This window comes from Polypterus senegalus, chromosome 2 (assembly GCF_016835505.1).
Source record: "Polypterus senegalus isolate Bchr_013 chromosome 2, ASM1683550v1, whole genome shotgun sequence".
Lineage (NCBI taxonomy): Eukaryota > Metazoa > Chordata > Cladistia > Polypteriformes > Polypteridae > Polypterus > Polypterus senegalus.
In genome coordinates, this window is record NC_053155.1 from 175,677,911 (window position 1) to 175,687,107 (window position 9,197).

Here is a 9,197-nt window from a genome sequence, read left to right on the forward strand (position 1 = left end):
AGAGGCCACAGAAAGTAAAAGAAAGGTAAGAAAGGGGATAAAAGGAGGGTTTGAGAGGCTTTTTAGATGGATAAGTACTCCAAGCAGCTCACCAGACAGATACTGTAAGTGTGCAAGATCTGTTTGGACCTGTGTGGGGAAGCTAGAGTTTTAGTTCTGCTTATTTAATGTATAGTTTTATACCTCATTTTGTTATCAGCAAATCCAAGGAACTGGATATAGATTTTACTACATCAAAGGGCCTCTATACCCAGTCAATCTTCAGGGAGTTGATGTGGAGGTGGTGCACTGTTACAGTACATGTACTTGGGGGAAGAACACAGAGGCTGGACTGGTAACACAGGGAAACCTTATAAGAACGGGCAGAGTGGGCTCTGTTTTCTTAGGAGACTGTGTTCCTTCTGTAACCAGTGCACATTTCATACGCCACACTGCTGTGCTCAGGCTTTATATCCGGTTAAACTCCAAAGCTTCTTCATTGTGGTTTGCAATAAATCACGTCATACAATCCGCCATGAAGGAGCAAAGCAACCACAATGATTTCTTTTATATTTTGATGTTTATTATTAATAGGCTGAACTGAAACGTTAAAACAGAAAACAGAAAAACATCACTGTTCAGGCTCTGCTGATACAATACCTCCTTCTTTCATAGTAACACAACGAACACTAGGTGCAATGCTAATTTACAACAATGTACAAATTCATGCACCGCTCAGTATACAAATGGAAAAATAAATAAATAAACAAACATACCAGTAATGTTCAAACAGAAAACATAAAAAAGCTCTGCTAATAATACAATAAACACGTGGAAAGGCCATTGAACGCTAACATTAACACATAACCCAAATGAATATAAAGTCATTCAGAACTTTTCAAAACAACAACCATACACTGAGAACATCATATTATCATTATTGCCACACATAAAAACATTTAACATAAGCACTTTAAAATAATTAAATTAATTCTATTATACAGAGAATAATAGCGTGCTTACCTCCCCTCACAGTAACACTGATGACGTAACATAACACAATAAACAGAGTAGGAAAATATAACAGGAACACATACAAGATAATGAATATTATCAGAATTTAGTGAAGCTTCAAATAACTAAACTTTGTATTTTAGAGACCTGCTACACTTCCATGTGGGTAGTGACATCCTTTACATATTCTACAACTCTGTGATGGTCATTGCGACTTTCTTTGCTGTAGTGTGCTGGGCAGGCCACATCTCTTGAAGAGAGGTCCACTGAATTAAGAAGCTGATGAAAAAGGCAGACTCAGTTATGGGACTCACGCTCCACCCAGGGCCATCTTAACATATGGGCATGCTTGGCAGCTGCCCGGGGGCCCTATGAGCATAGGGGCCCCATGCTAATCTATGTAAATTGTGACTTGCTGAGTGGTTGTGTAGGTAGGGGCTCCAGTGCACTGCTTTTCCCCGGGGCCTATAATGCTGTTAAGATAGCCCTGGCTTCACCTACTGGAGGTAAAAATGAAGGAGAGGATGAAAACAAAACTGAGCGCTATTATGAACAATGCTGCACATCCTTGCTAGCACTGAGTGCCTTCAGCCAAGTTATTATTTAGGTGAAAAATATGCTACTGGGGCTCCTTTGCACTAACGGCAATACACCTGCATAATGTGTGACTGTGACTGCTCTTTTTATCTTTAGTCAAGTCAAAATTGTCTTTTTTTTAGTTTTCTTTCTATTCAGCAATTCTTGTATGTATTTGCTTATTAAAATAGTTATATATTTATTATTTTATAGTACCTATTTAGTGAACTTCTGTAAAGAACAAAATGGGACAATTAATGATCTATCTATCTATCTATCTATCTATCTATCTATCTATCTATCTATCTATCTATCTATCTATCTATCTATCAGTCTTTCTGTCTGTCTGATCCCCTTTCTTGTGGTATTTTTTTTTTCTTTGGACTCTTTGCCCCCTACTGGCCTCAATGAGTTGGTTTTACAAAGACTGAGTCACATATTTTTTAAAATATCTGACAGACAGTGCAAAAGAAGATTTCCAGGAAAGACTTGCTGACAGACAGGATTGATGGGGGACACGTGAGGATTCCCCCAGACCAGGGCACAGCTGTGCTTTGCCCTCTGGGTGGTTGGCAGTGACATGTTAGCAAACTGATTCTTTTAGCTGTTAAATGGACAGCTGCAATGAAGGAGCCTCGCTAAATGATATCCTCAGCCGCATTATCTTTGTGTGAAAATGAAAACTACAAGAGTGAAAAAATTTACTTTGTTGCATCTGATTAGTTCTGTGATCTATTACTTAAAATTTTGTGAAGTTTATTGTTTATCCTCTAGGTATTTTAAATGAAACCCCCCCTTAAGCTTTGTTGCATACCTGTTTCCATTTGTGTACAATTTAATATTCTTATTTTCCAAATAAATTGTTAGGAAAGTTTAATTTTTGTGGAGATATCTTGAATAGAGCCCACATTCAAATTTCTGAAATTGCAAAAATTCCCGTTTAAAGATTTTTGGTGAATTTTAAAATTGTCTGTCTTAAATTATACAAACATTCTGTTTAACATCAATTCCTAGTTAATTTATTCTGCCCAATTTAGCTTCTAAGAGGTTGTTTTAGTTTTTATATTTTCCTTAATTACACACCTGATGGCAAAACAAATTCCCAATGCAAAGTAATGAAACAGCAGACTTCAAAACAGATTTCAACTTTGCATCATGTAAAATTCTTGAATGTTTTATGATTAAGAAATATAAAGTTTAACTTGCCACATGCCCTCCACCACTAACAACTATTAATAGTAGAAACATTGAAGTTTTTACATCACTAGAGTTAGAATCCTCTGTTTGTGAAGGGTGTTTCAGAGACCAGTAGTCTATTTGGGCTCTCTTTTTAACTATATGATAACTATAAAATGTTACTAAAAACATATGTAATTTACTAACACATGTAATTACATTCCACTATCACTATTACTTTTGATTATGAGTCATTGTTACAATCTACTGTATAATAAGGCACTAAGGTCTGTGTGTCCAGTCCCTTTGACCAATAAGATCGGTCAGTTTGACTTTGGTGACGTGACAGAAGAGGAAGTGCAAACGAGAGATGCACGAGGAGGAGTAAAAACACACTCAGCAACAGCCTTAAAAGATGGAAAGTATGAAACTGAACCGGAGGTGAGAAAGACGCCATGCCAGTCTGAGAAGCAGGCTTTATAGAAACGCACTTGAGAAAGGGAGCGTCCGTGAAGTGAGAATCAAACATATGCTAATGTAGAGGAAAGGTGCTGATAGTATATGTAGGATATGAGATAGAAAATATATTTAAGATAGAAAATTATTTAAATGATTCTATTACCTGCCTTTGAGTGATACTGAGGCTAGGTTTCAATTAAAAAAAATTATGATACCTCTTTTTTTGGAGATGTAAATAAACGTTAAAATTATTCCAACTTTAAAAACCCTTAACCAGACCACAAACACCAATAAAATGTCACACCGTGTACATTTCCTAATTGTTCATGATGTGATAATTGGACTGGAATTGATATTCATCAAGTTTTGTTTTAGTTCTTGCATTTAGAAGATAAACAGTAAGGACGTCTCACAAATGCAATCTCCCACGTCCTACACCTTTCCAAAAATACGCCTTCTGAATTTCATCTGTATACTGTGGGGTGTCTCCCTTTTCTATTGTCACCCCATTAGATAATATGGAATTAATGTCCTGTCATAGTGACCCTGATTCCTTACTTCCCACTGTTTTTTCCTCTTTACATCAGGGGTTATTTATTAGCCCACATTGACTCCTGCCCTGCCAAACATGGTAAGAGTGTTTATTACAATATATCAGTCATGATTGTTATGTTATTTTCTCATCTTGCAAATTACTGCTCAATTTGAAACACATTCATTCTTTCTAATTTCATTAATTCAGATCATTTTTAGCTGCCACAGCCTTCACCTATAAACATACCAAGGCCTCCACCAACTGTGTTAATTGTTGCCTGCTTGAATAAGCACATGCTAATCTGTCTTTTAGAATTCCCCTGGGCACTTTACACAACTTGCAGCACTCTGATAATCTCGTTAGTTTAGGCAAATAATAGCTTCAGCTCTCCAGGCTTCTTGAATCTTTTATGAAGCACCATATACAGCTGCAGATGGCTTTGGGCAGAGGTACAGACATCTTACTTAGGAGTGCTGAGATATGAGACTGTATCCTGGGCTCTTGCTTTATTAACAGTTCTTACTGGCAATTTAATACAGCTGACACTTTTAATACTGGGAATTGTGTTTAAATTTGATTTTATTTTGTTTAACCAGCTAAGATAACGATGCTAGACATAAAATATAAAAGACTCTAAGACAATTAAAATGTAGCCATTGAGCGGCTTATTTGAAATTGGAGAAGGAAAGTATCAGTTTAGAAGGGCTCAGTGGTTGTGTTGCTGATTTGAGTATCTAGGAGACTGGGTTCAGTTCCACACCCAGTCACTGTCTATATGGCACTTCCTTGGCCTCTTTTGATTTTTCACCTGAACTCCATTTTCCCTTTCAACTTCCAAAGACGTGCAATTAAGGTTAATCAGCAACCATACACTGGTCCGGTATGAGTTGTGGTTAGTGATGAGCTAGTGCTATATCCCTTAAAACATATTCTGCTTTCTTTTCACAAAACAGATGGATAAGCCAAAAGTTCAGACATGTTCGTAGAGATCACTGGAGTTTCCAGAGAACCAGCCTAGCCGATAAAGACCCAAAGGTGAATTGTCCTTTCTGGTCATATGGTCCATAGGGACTTAAATGGAAATAGGAAATAGGAGAAGACCAGTTCTTGTGAATTTTTGGGGATTCCTGCACATGTATGGCAATGAAAGGGCGAATAAATTAGCTAAACAAACCCTGAATAAGACTGAAATTGATCCTGCAGGGCCTTTATTAAAAAAATATGAATTTAAAATGTGTAATTTAAAAGGGCATTTGTAGGGAATGACAAAACATTTGAAACCATGGAGAAAAGGAAGTCATTTATTTTGGTTAAAACCTCTTGTAAGAGTTAAGAATAAATGTCCTCCTCGAGATTGAAAGGAATAATTTATTTTTAAAAGATTAAGGCTTTGGCATGCTGGTTTAAATCAATACTATTATTATATTGGCAAACATAAAACAATGAAATGAGGACAATGTGGTACTAAAGAAATGTTAGAGCATTACATGATCTGGTGTTTGAAATTGTGGGAACTGAGTTTTCTATTTTAAATTGAAGATATGTTAAATTTATTTCATGGTTCAGGATTAGTTAATGCATTAAGAATAGGGGTAAATAATGATTCAGGTTTAATGGGGTATTATTTCTTTAAGAAGGGGTGCTGAGCAGGGTAGTTAATGGGAAATAGGAAATTATTGTTTTTTGTAAGAGGATTAATAGAGCCATGGAATCACACAGTTTTCTTACTGTGTCTACCTTAAGTGTCATTTTATAAATGTGGAAATATATCATGTGGAAAATAAACGTTGTATGATTTGCACAACAACAGAATGGATAAATGTGAGATGCCAAGGACTGGAAAAGCGTAAGTTACTGCTATAGCTACACGTTGTTTCACACCTACAGAAATAACCCCTTTAATAACTTCAAATAAATAGTTACCAATATAACTGAGAATGAAGCCTTTATAAAATATGTAAAAGATACAGAGATTTACCAGAAATTTTAGTTAAGTAAGAAATATAGCTATAGGTATAGTTGTATTAATTAAATAAAGTTAGGCCCTCCATCCAGCAGATGACAGCAATGGATATTAGTCATGATAACAAACTACCATCATCCAGAAGAAAAAGAAGGAGATCAGATCAATTATTATTTTAAAAATATGACAAATGAGCCAAATCTCCCAAACAGAAGACAGAACGGTCTTATGGGCCTTTTGCTTTTCAGTTAGCTCAGATTGAAAAAGTACATCTAGACATTTTCTTTCTGTCTTTTTTTTAAGAAACACGCTTATTCAGTGGACACACAAAGAATAAGTGAGAAAAACTGATTGCCGAAACTGATTGCAGATAAAATTGCATCATAATAGTGGTACCAAATTAAAGCTTATAATACTTAAAACTAGAATTGAACGTTAAAAAGATATACAAAAATATAAGAAAAAATATTGTCAGTTGGCCCTTTTGCAGTGTGTTATTATTACATGTGTAATGGAATAAAAAGGTTAGACGCTGTAGAACAGTCTGAAGTTTTTCTGTGGTGCAGTTCTGGTAGGCATATGATTTCATAAAAGATAAAGTTTATGTACTAAGTTATTTACCTAGTAAGTAAATGTTATACTTGTTGTAGAAGTGTGAAAATAACTATAACTTAGGCCATCCGGCTTAGGAATTCTTCCATAATTTATTATCATATCATTTCAGTGCTCATGATTACAAGATGAAAAATATAAAATATAATTATTTTTAAACCTCTTTCTTCATTTTTTGCAATTCTTAAGCAATCATGGGATAAAACTTGAGGAATCAAGTAAATTATGATGAAGGAGGAAAATAACAGAAGATAACATATCATTTTTGTTTTGACTAAAGCTCTTAATGTACATCTGTCTACATTTCCTAGAGAAGTAAAATGCACACTGCAGTGCATTGCTGACTTTATACATGAAGAACAAATGTAAGCCATCTAATGACACAAGGAGTTTAATTAAGGGCAACCTCTGTGCCTGATTAAAGAAAAAAAAGATTGAAAAAAGAAATCCAAACCCACAGGGGTAATGAAGAGCCAGGGATAGAAAAACCTGTAGTTTAACCTAATATAGTACTCAGAGCGAAATTCAAATAAAAAATGCTCACAAAAAAAACCTTTAGCAGTATGTCTTAGAAAATTTAACTCCTAAAAGAGTTTACAGGTATAAGAGACATGTTACCTTCATACATATAAAATTGAGCTGGTTGAGTTGTGTGTGTGTGCTCTTTATAATAAGCATATAACTGAATACCGTCTGAATACCATTTATTTTAATACTAACAGGTCAAAGAGATGGCCAGCAGGAAAAGCAGAATGTTTGTATTAAGAGCCCTCTATAAACAATGGTTGTAAACTAACATTAATTCCCACTCTCTCATTCACATACACGTAGCCATTTTATTTGCTCTGATGGCCTGGTTTTGCAGGCCATCATGATTTTAGCATCATGGACTTGAATCCTGCTCCTGGTCACTGTTTATTTGGAGTTTACACATTCTACCCATGTCTGCCTCAAACATCCACCAATTACTCCGGCTTTCCCAAATTTCCATGATGGATGGGAACCCTGTCCATCTTCTAGCACTCTCAAAAATGATTTCAGAATTGAAAGAAATTAATTTTCTCATCTTACTACTTCATATGCAAGGATAAAACTAATATTGGCCACTCACAGTGTTGGCATAGTTACAATTGGTCAGTTTGTCCCCTGAAGCATTATGTAAACGAAGATGCCATAATGCACCTTAAACTAAGCATAACGTCCCCTTTCAAGGAGCACTGTAGGAGTAGCATTTATTTTTTCATAAGACACATTTAACAAGATTACTGTTACTCCAAATAGTGTTGTTCAGGTGTTCGAAGTTATTTTAATTCCACATTTATCCAAGATGGTGGAAATTTAACTGTTTGTTATGACAGGAGATAATGGAAGATGACGGCATTCATCTCCTTTTCATCATTATTTATTAATGATTGTCCTGCTACCAAATATTTTTTTTTTCTTATTCTTTGGAAAGTTAATAAGAGATGCTTAGTGTATAGTTTTCACAACAGTTGATAACAACAATGTTGCTAAATGAAAACATTTTATAAAATTCTACTAGATAGCCATCTGGGTCAGCAATGAGTTTATGGCATCTTGTACTTCAGACTGTTTCTGAAAAAATTCTTGAATTGAGCCTTGTCTTCTTTACATAAAGAAGAATTTAAGGACTTACTGTATTTCCTAAATTGATAACTATTCTTAGTACTCCCTAATTATCTTTCCTCCTGCATTGTTATTCTCTTTATTGCATTGCAAACTTCATGTTTATGTATTTGTTGAACGTAGACATTATTGTCCTATTCTCCATGTTCATAACATTAATAACATAACTTAAAAATGATAGATTTATCTTTTAGTCGAAAGATTAAATTACATTTGATGACCCAATCTTTCCTATGGAGTACCTCATTTGGTGATAGAGCGTATTCTTGGTCAGTTCTGGAGAGATTCTTCTTCTTCGTTTTCTATATGTTTTCTAACTTCTGTGTTATGTCAATGTGCTTGATCAGCCTTCACCATTTACCTCTGTCTTGCACCTCCTCGCCAGTCAAGACCTTTTCCTTCAAATCTTCTTTTACTTTATCCATCCACCTCCACTTTGGCCTCCTTCACATTCTCTTCCTCTGTACTTCCATTCCCATGACTCTTGTGTTCATGTAATCACTGCCTCTCCTCATCACATGTTCACACCACTTCAACCTACATTTCTATACTTCCTGTACTTTCTGAGATATCTCTCACACTTTTCTTGTACCTATGATTGTCTCATTTCTTACTCTGTCCTTTTTTATAACTCCAAACATCCATCTCAACATTTTATTTTCTGACACATCTAACTTCTTCTCCTGCTCTCCTTTTACTGCCCATTTCTCAGCTCCTTTTGTCATTGCTGGTCTTACCATTGTCTTAAAAACCTTTTCTTTAACCATTGCTTTAATTCCTCAATCATACAATGCTACTGACATGATCATCTAATTCTTGCATCCACATCACACTCTTTGGGTTTTCTCTGCATCTAATTTTCCATCTTGGGCTATCAGTAATCTTAGATATTTTAACTTATCCACTCTTTTCAATAGTTCTCTCTGCAGGTTAACTTGTGAATCCTGATCATCATCAGACCTCATATATTCTGTCTTCTTCCTATGTATCTTCAACCGTCTGTCTTTCAAAGTGCTTCTCAGTTCTTCCAACTTCCTCTCCACTTCTTCTTTTTTGGTACTGCACAGCATAATGTCATCAGCAAAAAAGCATGCACCAGGAGACTGGTCTTTTATCCTATGACTCAACAAATCCATAACCAGATCAAATACTTAAGGAGGATCCCTGGTGCAGAACTACTTTAACTGGGATGTTGCGTGCTACCCCAACATTCCTTTAACCCAAGTCTTCACTCCC